This window comes from Typopeltis vanoorti, chromosome 17 (genome assembly GCF_054136105.1).
Source record: "Typopeltis vanoorti isolate ZY-2024b chromosome 17, IOZ_Tvanoo_1.0, whole genome shotgun sequence".
In the NCBI taxonomy this organism is placed as follows: domain Eukaryota; kingdom Metazoa; phylum Arthropoda; class Arachnida; order Uropygi; family Thelyphonidae; genus Typopeltis; species Typopeltis vanoorti.
In genome coordinates, this window is record NC_143565.1 from 47388703 (window position 1) to 47400785 (window position 12083).

Consider the following 12083-nt stretch of genomic DNA (forward strand, 5'->3'; position numbering starts at 1 on the left):
AAAAAAAAAAAGTTGTAACGGACAACACAAGTGTTAGATATTGAATGGAGAACTTCTTGACAGGTTATTCAAGATCTAACATGTAAGCTTTACAAAATAACAAAGAAATTTGCTTAATACCTGCTTACCAGCAGAAGGTGAGAAACACCTAAGTTGTTGTATGTGAAAGTGTATATCAGTATGTGTAATGTATTGAAATTATTTATTGTCAAACGGAAAGCTAAAATCAAGAATTATGTCAGATTAGCAATTCATGTAAAGGAATAATGGCTTAATTTATGTATTAATAAGCTATCAAAAAATCGTAAGTCGCCAGGTAAGAAATGACTAATAGGATCAACGGTCACATCTAAGCCACAAGTGCCTGTCGTAACACCAAAGACTGCAGCTTACGGGGAAGGCTGACATAAATGCCTTTCCTCGAAAACAACACCTAATAGCAAGGAGGGAAAGCAAGGGATCAACCTAAGGGTGATATAAGTTATGGATCGTGCGAAAAAACAATACAGAAAAAGAGGGCGCCGAGAAAGAATATTTAAGGCAATACGTGCCAAGCTCTAGGCTTTTTTTCTGTTTCTTCGGGGATTTTGGAGATCGAGGACTCTTGATGAGTGATCAGAGATAGGACAAGCCAAGGGTGCAATGTTGACGGACAGCTGGCCATATTCATGACTTGCACTGAGAGGTATTCCGCAGAGACCCATATGAGAATCAACAGCTCATGCTCAAACATTCACTTATGAGTCATGAGACCTGACCCAGAACCAGCTAAGACGAAGGATGACCTAAGCAACACGTGACAGCTAATAGACCTTCGAAGGGACTTGGTAAAGTAAAGATCCTTTTGTTTTATATCTTGAGATTGTTTGAAGGTAGAATTTGTGTCTTGATAAAGCAAGACTGAGGACATTTTAGAGAACTTTGACAGGATAGAGTAATTAATACAGCCAATTCTATTAGACATAGAATTGTATAGGATAAATCTCTAACTTGTATATGATTGAAGTAGTGAAAATCCTTTGTTAATTGAGTAAATTTAACTAGAAAGAAATGAGTTGTGAAATATCTATTTAAAGTAAAATGTGAATGAAGAAACTCAACTTGAGCGTGACATTGTTTAATTATCCATTTGTATTACCTATGATTTTGCATGTCAGTTTATGTAAGAAGGTTAGATTAGTATTGAACAGTTTGTATAGCTTAGCATAAGACATTCACTTAGCTAGCGATTCAGAAGTTTTGTTAACTTAATACAAGATTTAATGTACCTGTCTTTTAGCATTAAGAAACACGTTTTGTTACTTGAACCTGCGTCTTGCGTGATTTCGAGGTGTCAAACTATCACTTGTGAAAATAGAACCAAATAGCGGGAAGGTGTTTAGATAATTATATAACTGCGATAAGATCTTAGGTCACGACTGCAAGGTACCAAGATCTATACACTCGCGTGTGAATTCTAGATTAACGCGTATGCCTAAAACCTAGAATTATTTCCCTGAGCTTGGATTATATTCTTGTTATAGGAAGCTGGCTGGCACATTTAAAATATAAATTTGCCAGTTTCTGAAGAGGAAATATTATCCCTAGGAGCCACACCGGGTTATATATAAAGGAGAAAGATATAAAATTAAGGTAGAAGGATATAGAGAGAACTGGATTAAAATTGGATCATACTGAATACATATTACTCTAATAAAGAAAACAAAAATACAGAGACATAACACAAGGAACTAAAGTGACTATATAAATTATCAAAAATCTTGGAGACAATTATTTTAAGATCTAATTAATACTTGTTTTCTCCTTTTTTCCAAAATAGATGGCACCAAAGGACATTCCTTGTGTTGTCCACTACAATTTTTTTAAGCTAGTCCCACTGTTATACCAAATTGTTTCGTGTACTGTGACAAACTGTTCTTGTGCTCTGAAGATGCTGAATATAATATCAGCTAATAAGTTAATAACTATTATTTTCTTATCATTGTGTGTTGTAATCAATACTGTGAAAAAAATAACATGTACTGCCATCACATTACATAAGCCTTTCTACGCATTTTACAAATATGGCTCATAACGATTATTTTTGTCTTTGTTTCACTGACTTGAAATTTGTTTAGATTTTTTTTTTTTTAATATGGTGGTCAGAAGTGAAATCTTAATTTTATATTGAAAGTCATGTAGCTAGTATGTGGTACTAACCAACAAGAGAATGGAGTCAATTTGAGGAAAGAGCCTTAAATTTAAGGTTTTCTCATCTTCATGCTACTTACGACAATCCTAAATTATCATATTTTTATCTTTTTATTGGTCCTTTTTACTTAAAATTCAGAACATATTTAAAAATTTAAAAATTAAAGTTTTGTTCTGTGTAATTTAAAAGTTAAGTGAAAAATTTTGAATATGCACAAACTGTTATTTGCACAATTGCTATTTTTAAATTTTTTTTATAGTTTTGTAGTTATAATTTCGTTTTGTTTTCTTTTTTTTTTTTTTTACCACAAAAACTACAGAACTACAAATACATAGGACAAATGATCTTTATGTCAAATCTCTTTGACCTTGAAACTCAGTGCAGAATTGACAGTGCTTGGAAGAGTTACTGGAGAATGAAGCATTGGATGAAAGAGGAACCTCCCCATTTGTCTAAAGAGAAAATTATTAGATATGATTGTCTTACCAACTTTGACTTATGGTTCCCAGACTTGGCACACTAACTGCTACACAGACAAAAAAAAAAAAAAAAAAAAGCTCTAAGTTTGCCAAAGAGCAATGGAGAGGAGTGTACTAGTAGTATCCAAAAAATTAGACAGAATAGGGAACAAGGATTTAAGAGATCTAACAAAAATAAAAGATATTATTTTGGAGAGCTAGGAAATCAAAATGAGATTGGGCAGGCCACTTGGCAAGATATCAAGGTGATAGATGATCAAAGAAAGTGGCTGCTAAGAGAAGGAGTCAGAAAACCTGAAAGACAGAGAAAAAGATGGAGAGATAGATGATATAGAAAAACGGCCCAGTGTCACATGGACAAGAGTGGCCTTGGAGAGGAGAGGTTGGGGAGGCTAACAACAGCAACAGCAATTTTTTTTAGCACAGCATTGTACTATTTATTTTTGTGTGGAATAATATATACTATACTATACACTACATTATCATAAATGTTGGGATAAACCTTCATGAAAGTATGTTAGGTCTTTCCCACTCCTCTACCCCCACCTCCTTTTGTTATTGCTGATGCTAACATGACATTTATTTTGTAGTCTGCTTCTTTCTTGTCAGCATTATCAAAGTTGAATAGGATACTAAATAGTTGGTTATCAAGGTTTAATGGAAGAGCTGTCTTAGCCCTTTATTTGATAGTGTTGTTTTCAGGCAACATAACTTTACACTTCTATTCTCATGCCAATAAGGATTTTCACCCAATGTTGTTATTGTGGCTTCCAGGCAACATTTGTCTTCATGGATGCACTTTTTGAATCACTTTTTTGCCAACAAATGGTGCCACTTGGGTGGAAACCCTTATTGGCATGAGAATAGCAATGTAAAGTCATGTTGCCTGAGAGCATCACTGCCAAATAAAGGGTTAATGTTACCATACTGTAAGATTCATAAATCTGCTTTAAAGTATACTAATAGTTTATTTTGAAAGATATATTAATATGGAGACATTTCCTTGAAAGATGATTGCCATTTTGTAGACCATATGATTTAATGCTTGAAAGTTTTTTGTATCAAGCTTATAATTGGATCAAAAATCAGTAAATCCCTCACTTTACATGGTTTTTAATAACATGCTTTTTGAATTAATATGATTAATAAGTTGATACCACAATTTATTTAATACAGGTTAAAAATTCTTTTAACCTCTTAAATTAAATAATAACCGCTTAATTCTCTTAACCTCTCTATTGGCCGTGGTGGATGAAATAGCGAGACCAAATTGAACTTTTTATCCATGTTATTCAATAGGTATTGCAGAATCGTATCCAATTTTGCTGAACGTCTATAGACGTCATGGCCGCTTGGGGTGTTAACATGGTGTTTTCACTGAAAGTTTCTTTATAATTTCAGAGATACATATGCCTTCAAGCAATTACATTACCATTGTATAAACTCTTCCATCTTTCAGATTCAGTCCATAGATTTACAAGCTCCACACCATTCCTTCTACACAAACTGTAGAAGGAATGATTCGTTTGTGATCATTGCCCTCCTTTTCAACTTGCCTCTATCATAGTGTGGGAGCAAACTTAAAATCTCTCTCTCTCTCTCTTCTAATAACTCTCATATCTTCTCTCAGTGTTTTCACATTAACTTTTTTTTTTTCATCCTAACATCCTGACTACTTCCCTAATATTAATTTTCTCACCAGTGAAAAAAAGATTATTACACTCTCAGTAATACATACTCTTATGGAATCTCCATAAAAAAATTTTCTTGTTACTTTCATCTCAACTTTTTGTTTTTTTTCTATCACCTCTTACTATTTTTTATCTCTTCTCCACTCTACTAGTTCCTTACATCTCTGTAATCTTTCAATCTCACAGTTTGTCCTCTGAAGGATTCCATTAAGCACCCTTTTTTCCCCCCATGAGGTTTTCCTGACCCTCCACCACAGCATTATCAACAATATCACTGGCATTATTAACATTTTCCAGACTTTCTTAATATTCTCTGCTACACTATCACATGTTTTATTTTCTACACAACTGTCACTCTCTCTCTCTCAAAACATTTCCCACATATTCACTCATAAGTTTTGCTTTCCTTCCACAAATCTTTTAATTTTAGTGATGAACACATTCTTCACTGAACAAAATTTGCATATTCAGCTCTGCCAACAAAGATGTCCTGTCACCATTGTTCTACAACACATTGGCAACATTCTAATAATATCTAATTTAATACAAAATATATGTTTTCCTTAAAATGAAAACTCAATCTATCACACACTCATAAAAAAACAAAAACAAAAAAAAAAAATTCAACAAATTAATTTAATAATTAAAATTTGAAAACAAAATTCTTTATTTTCAGCACTGCTCTTATATACTGTACATCCTTTTATGATTTAGTTATGAACCCAGAATCCAAAAAAATCTCCCATTCATAGGATGAGTCTCAGTTAGTTATTGTTCTTTTAAGCACAATACTCAGAATTCAGTTCAACAGATAACCAATACCTAGGTTATCTGACTTTACAACTGAATTGTGCAACTACGAGGGTGGTCTGAAAAGTTCTCGGCCATACATTTTATTTTTTAACATAATGGTATGTAAATCCAATTTTCATCCAGGACCTTTCGTATGACTTGGGAGATGCTCTCATCCATTATTCAGTTGTTCATTATGAACTTATGAATAAACAGTTATTATTATTAGTTATTAAGACTAATACATTTATTCCAGCGATGCTCCAGTGCCATTATCCCATCCCTGTAGTGGTTCTCAGTAAGATCTGCAAAATACCCCTCTATAGCTGTAATCACCTCTTGATTCGAAGAAAAATGCTGATCAGCGAGAAAGAGTTTTAGGAAGAGATAGAAGTCAGAGGGAGCCAAATCTGGGGAATAGGGTGGATGTGCAGATCCCTTAATTTTCTCGTTGCCGAAACACCTTTGTGGGCAGCAATTTCAAATGGTCTCATAAATTAAAATCCATAGAATTTAGGTCAGATGATCAAAGAGAACATGTAATGGATTTGCCTTAACCAATCCATTCTTTCAAGAAACTTTGATCACAATGCCCTTGGGCTGTTCCACCACACTCAGTTGTCAGAAGCCAAAGGGCATTATGATCATTGAATAGGTTCTGTAAGCCTGATTGACAAAATATATGGCCTTATAAATCTGTATCTAAAGATACTTGTCTACATGCTGATAAAGAATGTCATTCTTTATCAGCATGTAGACGAGAATAACAATGTGGTTTTTAATTGCTCACGTATGATTGTTATGATCATCGATAATACTATCTTGGGTGAACATTTAATACGTGAAAGTGCACAAGAGAGAAAATGTTGTTCCCATGTACAGTGTTGTAGAAACCAATCACAAAATTCACCAACCATGATGGTAGCCTGGTAAAAGTGCTTGAACTACTGGAAATGGTATGTAAATCCAATTTTCATCCAGGACCTTTCGTATGACTTGGGAGATGCTCTCGTCCATTATTCAGTTGTTCATTATGAACTTATGAATAAACAGTTATTATTATTAGACTTCCAGAGAGTCAAGGACTCATCAGGAGATGCTATACTTCATCCACGTCAGCTGTCATAGTGTGTTTAAGTGTCACTGAGCTGTTAAATTCCTCAGATTAACATTTGTAGCCTTTTGTAAATCTGTTCGATTATATATTTAAAGTGAGCATGAGTGAATGATTGAGTTTATAGAAATATTATGATTCATAATATTTTCAAACAATTCATAATTGTTTAATATATAAATTATTTATTTACAAATAAAGTATAGAACCAGAAGGTTTCAATTTGGCACTAATGAGATATTAAAATGATATTATGGATCCATCCATGTTTTATAGCAAATGTGGAAAGAAATTTAAAAGTTTTGAAATTAATCAGGGGGTTATGAATATATAACTTTCAGCATTGGAGTTGCCTTGATTTGCATTTCCTTGAATTTAAGATGGGAACTCTGCACACAAGCTTGTATGTTCTGCCTTTTAATTAGTGCTCTAATTAGGTTTCACTAGCCTGAAAGCTGTTTTAAACCATTGGTTCCCATCAGAGACCAGGGAGAAGCCTTAAGAGATAAAAATCCTCTGTTTAATACTATAACAATTATATGTCAGTTAAAATCATCATCATCATCATAAATGAGCTCTCGGTAGGTGCATAATCAAATACTAAAGTATAGAACCAGAAGGCTTCAATTTGATATTTAATATCAGATAATATATTAAAATGACTGTCAAGCCAGTGAAATTAATTAAAGCACTAATGAACATATGGGTATCTGAGCAGAGTTCATACTTTTAAGTAGTGCAAACCAAGGCATCTCTGCTGTTGAAGGTTACTTTCTCATAAGCTCTATGGGAAATATCAAAATTTTAAGCTTCATTCTAAATTTGGTTATAAAAGATGGATGTATCTGTAATATCCTCAATTTTAATAAATAATTTATATTTTCTTATTTAGTTGAAAATCTTAGGTTTCGGAAGTTATACGTGAGTTAATTTAACAGTATTACAACACCGAACAAACTTAAATTATGAAAGGATGTTTATTGACTGACTTCTATTTTACTGGATTTCAAGCTGAACATTAGTTTACACATGACAATGAGTAAGTGAAACAATTCAAATTGTATAATGGACAGAAACTCTTAAGCCCTAATTTGATGTCTTGTAATGTTGTATCAAAAAAGTTCTTGCATGTTTGGGAAGGGAAAGTATGGCAGAAATAGTTGAGTTCAGTGGAAAGAGCTGCAGCATTGGAACAAATAGCCGTAGTTCTTTGTTTAAATGATTTTAGAATTCCATACTGTGGGACTGAAGATGATGCAATTGCTTATGTAGATATCTTCTTGCATATGTTGGCTTTCTATAAATGGAAAAAGTAGTGAACCATCTGAAAGGTAAGTGACTAATGTGTCAGTTTACAAACCTTTTCTTTTTATACAGTGAGGCCTAATCTGTGAATTTGTAAGAATTGTCATCTAAGAGATCCTGCATCATAATCCTCTTGATTCAGATCTCTTACCAAATCATAGATCAAGACCCCACTATTTGTTCCATTTATTAGATTTCACTCAGTCATTCTTGTAATATTTTAAAACAATTTTTCTCTTGCAAGGACACAATTTACCAAAACATATGTGTCTAAAGATACTTGCTTACAAGTATCTTTAGAGTACATAGTGCATGATAATACAAAAAATTAGGTATGCATATTTCCTTGTTACTGCTTTTGTCCATTTTCTAGTGCAGGATTTCTCAAATTATGTTCAGCGGAACACTAGTGTTCCACGGAAGGTGAAAATAGGTGTTCCGCGAGAAGTTCTGAAATTTGTCATTTTAGTTTTCTAAGCATTTTTCATGAATAAATATTTTATAGTAAAAATATTCTGAGGAGAATAATATTCGTGAATATGTCGAAAAGCTCAGACCCAGAACACCTAATCTGTGTATCATTAATTTTCACACATCGAAACCTTTCAACATTTGGGAGAGGGAATGCTGCTGTTTATGACGGGTCATAAAAATTGCCTGCAAGCTCATTACAACAATTGGTGTCATATCTTCTATTCTCAAAACTGAAGGAAATGACATCTGTGTAGCAAATGTCAGTGACCAAGCAGCATATTTTTAAACATGGAAGTATTCATGAATTATCGCTAATTTTCACACATTAAAATCTTTCAACAATTGGGAAAGAGAATACTGCCGATTATGACCGATCATAAAAACTGCCTGCAAGCCGATTACAACACTGGGCGGCGTGTCCTCAAAACTAAACGAAATAACAGCTGCGTTGCAAATATCAGTGACCAATCAGCAAGGAAGTATAAAGAAAATTTTCCACTGAAATTGAAGATTAAGGTAGTCTGTATCCGGTTCTTAAATCTATTACTACTGAATACTTTCTTCGCAAGTTCGTATTGCAGTGTGTAAGTGCTTGTTCTGAAACCAGAGTGCCGTGATTTTTTAAAAGTAATAGGAATACAGAGTTAAAATCTGATATGAATAAGAGACAAGGCACTTTATTTAATTTTGGTATTAAGAAATCTCTTATTGAAGGTGTTTGTGATGGAACAGATAGTGAGTCATCCACCTCAATCCTACAAAGATCTCCAGGATGTACACAAGGAGGGGAAAACTACCAGCACACAGGAGAAAAAGTCTGCATTCACTCGTAAGTACTTATAATAATATTATAAATATATTTCGTGATCAGAATGGGATATGTCAATGAAAATCAGCACAAATTAATTTAATGATGTTTGCCTGAAGAAACTACGACATGCTATAACATTTCATTAGTCCAGTAATTGATAACTAATTTAAATGTAATTTATATTTGTCATATAAATTATGCCATAATTAATTATTAATACTTATGTTAATGTATGAACTTTTAAAAAATTTGGAAAGGTATTTACGAGTAAATTTGTTGGGACCGGGCCCTGTGAGGGAATCAGCTAACGCCTTTTTATTCCCGTATATAGGGAGTAGGCGAGGCGACTTTTAAAAAAGAATTCTTCTTACTCTTTTAACTAATTTTATAATTAATAGCTGATTTATTTCGAACTGTTTAATTTTTGTTACTGAACATTTTATTAAATCATTCTTATTACAATTGCTTTTACATTATTTGATATGGTTTAGTCCATTTCTTACAAGCATTGTTACAATTTATATTTACTTTTGTGTATTGCAGTCTTTTTTTTTACTATTTTGCATTATTCATTTACTTTTATGTTATTCGACATTTCTTATTTATAATCTTAATTGTTTTTCATACTAAAGTTACCTTTACAATACAATTCTATTTGTTTTTATTATAGCTGTGACAAATATTAGAATTTGAATATTATTGAAAAAATACCCATGGATTCTTGTTTAAAGACAGGAACTTTAACACAAGGAGGAGCAAGTACTTCTGCTGACACATCTACTTGTATGATTGGAGAAGATATGGAATTGCAAACTGTGGTTTCAAAAGCTAATATTAAAGAACAAGAGTCATCTAAGAACAGACCAAAACGGAAGTTAAAAAAAAAAAAAAAAAAAAAAATTAATTATGGATTTACGTGTATTGGCAATACATATGCTCCTGATGTTTTATGTAATAAAATACTAGTAAACCGTTCTTTGGCTCCAGCTAAACTTCGTAGGCACTTCGAAACGAAACACACTGATTACAAAGGAAAAGATATACATTTTTTTAAGAGACGACGTGACTCGCTAGAAAAATCTAAACTTCAAATGGCTACAATTGCTGCAACTGAAAATGCAACAGAGGCATCTTTTCGCGTGAGTTACCGCATTGCACTTCACCATGAAGTGCAGTGCGGTAACTCACGCATTGCACTTCACACGATTGGTGAGACGCTCATTAAGCCTTGTGTGAAAGACATTGTATCATGCATATTAAACGAGCAGGTTGCTAAAAAAATAGATGCAGTACAATTATCAAATGATACTGTTTCATGCCGCATCAAAGATCGTTCTGCTGACATAGAAAAAGAGCTAATTCATCGACATAGACTGCAGTGAATATTCATTGCAAATGGATGAATCTACAGATGTCGCAGGACTCGCTGTATTACTAGTGTTTGTTCGTTACGTATTTGATATAAAAGTATTGAAGAAGAATATTCATGTGCGAATATTCATGCGTGAATATCTACAAGAAAAAACTACCGGAGAAGATATATTCAACTGTATTAATAATTATATTACAAAACAGGAAATCGGTTGGGAGAAGTATATTGACATTTGTACAGATGGTGCTCAAGCAATGGTAGGAAAGATGAAGGGAGTTGTAACACGTATCCTGCAAGTAGCTACAAGAGCCACCAAAAGTCATTGTGTTTTGCATAGACAAGCACTAGTAACAAAAAGAATTCCTACATATTTAAAAACTATTTTGGATGAAGCCGTAAAAATGATCAACTATGTAAAATCTTGACCACTTCAATCCATATTATTTAAAAGTTTTTGCGATGAAATGGGTAGTGCACATAACGCACTTTTATTACATACTGAAGTGAGATGGCTATCCAGAGGAAAAGCATTATTGAGGCTTTTTGAATTTTGTAGCGAGTTAATGGTCTTCTTGATGTCACATAATTTAGGACAAAATTTTATTGAATTATTAAGAAATTCTTGCATATCTGGCAGATATTTTTACAAAGTGCAATGAAATTAACTTATCATTACAAGGAAAGAATATTACAATTTTTAATACAAGAGATAAAATTGCATCTTTTGATAGGAAGTTGCAATTCTGGATTTCTACAGTTGAACAGAATAATTTTGATTGTTTTCCCACCTTGTATGAATTTTTGATTGAAAAATTCTAAAGTAAATGAAGAAGTATCTAACGTAATTTTAGAACACTTGCATGACTTGCAATCAACCCTTTTGCAATATTTTCCAAAATCCAGTGAGGACAATTCCTGGGTTCTGAATCCATTTACAGTGACAGCTAAGCCAGCAGGCTTCAGCTCAAATGACTATGAAAATCTAATTGACTTAATTAGTGACTGATATAAAACAAAAATACAAGGAACTGCCAATAAATGATTTCTGGACAAATTTAACAGAAGAGTGCCCCAGCGTGTCAAAACTAGCTATTCTTGTTTTACTTCCTTTTACAACGACATATTTATGTGAGGCAGGATTTTCATATTATGCTGCAACCAAATCAAAGTCCAGGAACAGATTCGACGCTACACCAAATATGAGAATCCAACTTTCTAATATTGTGCCTGATATCGAAAGAATTTGTAATTCAAAGACCCCAAAACATCGGAGTCATTAAGAACTTAATTTGCAATATACGTTTTACTATTTTTATGTGTTTCGTTTTTACTAATTAACATTTGACAATAAGTGATTGTTTTTTCTTAACGCTTAGATTTACTCATTTATTTTATTTATATTTACCTACCGTACAAAACCAGCACACAGAAGAAAAAGTCTGCATTCACTCGTAAGTACTTATAATAATATTATAAATTTTTGGGGATCAGAATGGGATATGTCAATGAAATTCAGCACAAATTAATTTAACGATGGTTTAATTGATGTTTAATTAATAATTAATTATCGATTATTATTTAACAATAAAATAAGCTAAGTTAAAAATTAATTATTAATTAATACATTACAAAATAACCAAGGTGTTATTTTGTAATGTATTAATTCCGTTAACATTTCAAGATTTGTGAAGTGTTCCATCGTAGAAAAAGTTTGAGAAACCCTGTTCTAGTGGATGGGTTACTTGTATACACTTGTTAAAAATAAATACAAATTAACTTTCTTGGTTTTAAACATGTTATTCTGGTAAACACTACAACTTAATAACTAAAAAAAATGTGATAACACTCCATTTT

The 12083-nt window shown here is 32.7% G+C and overlaps 1 protein-coding gene across 2 annotated transcripts in view; it reads left to right on the top strand.

Annotated features, from left to right (window-relative positions):
- hrg (poly(A) polymerase hiiragi) overlaps positions 1 to 12083 on the top strand; it is a 374011-nt gene that overhangs the window by 304858 nt on the left and 57070 nt on the right. The window lies entirely within an intron of this gene.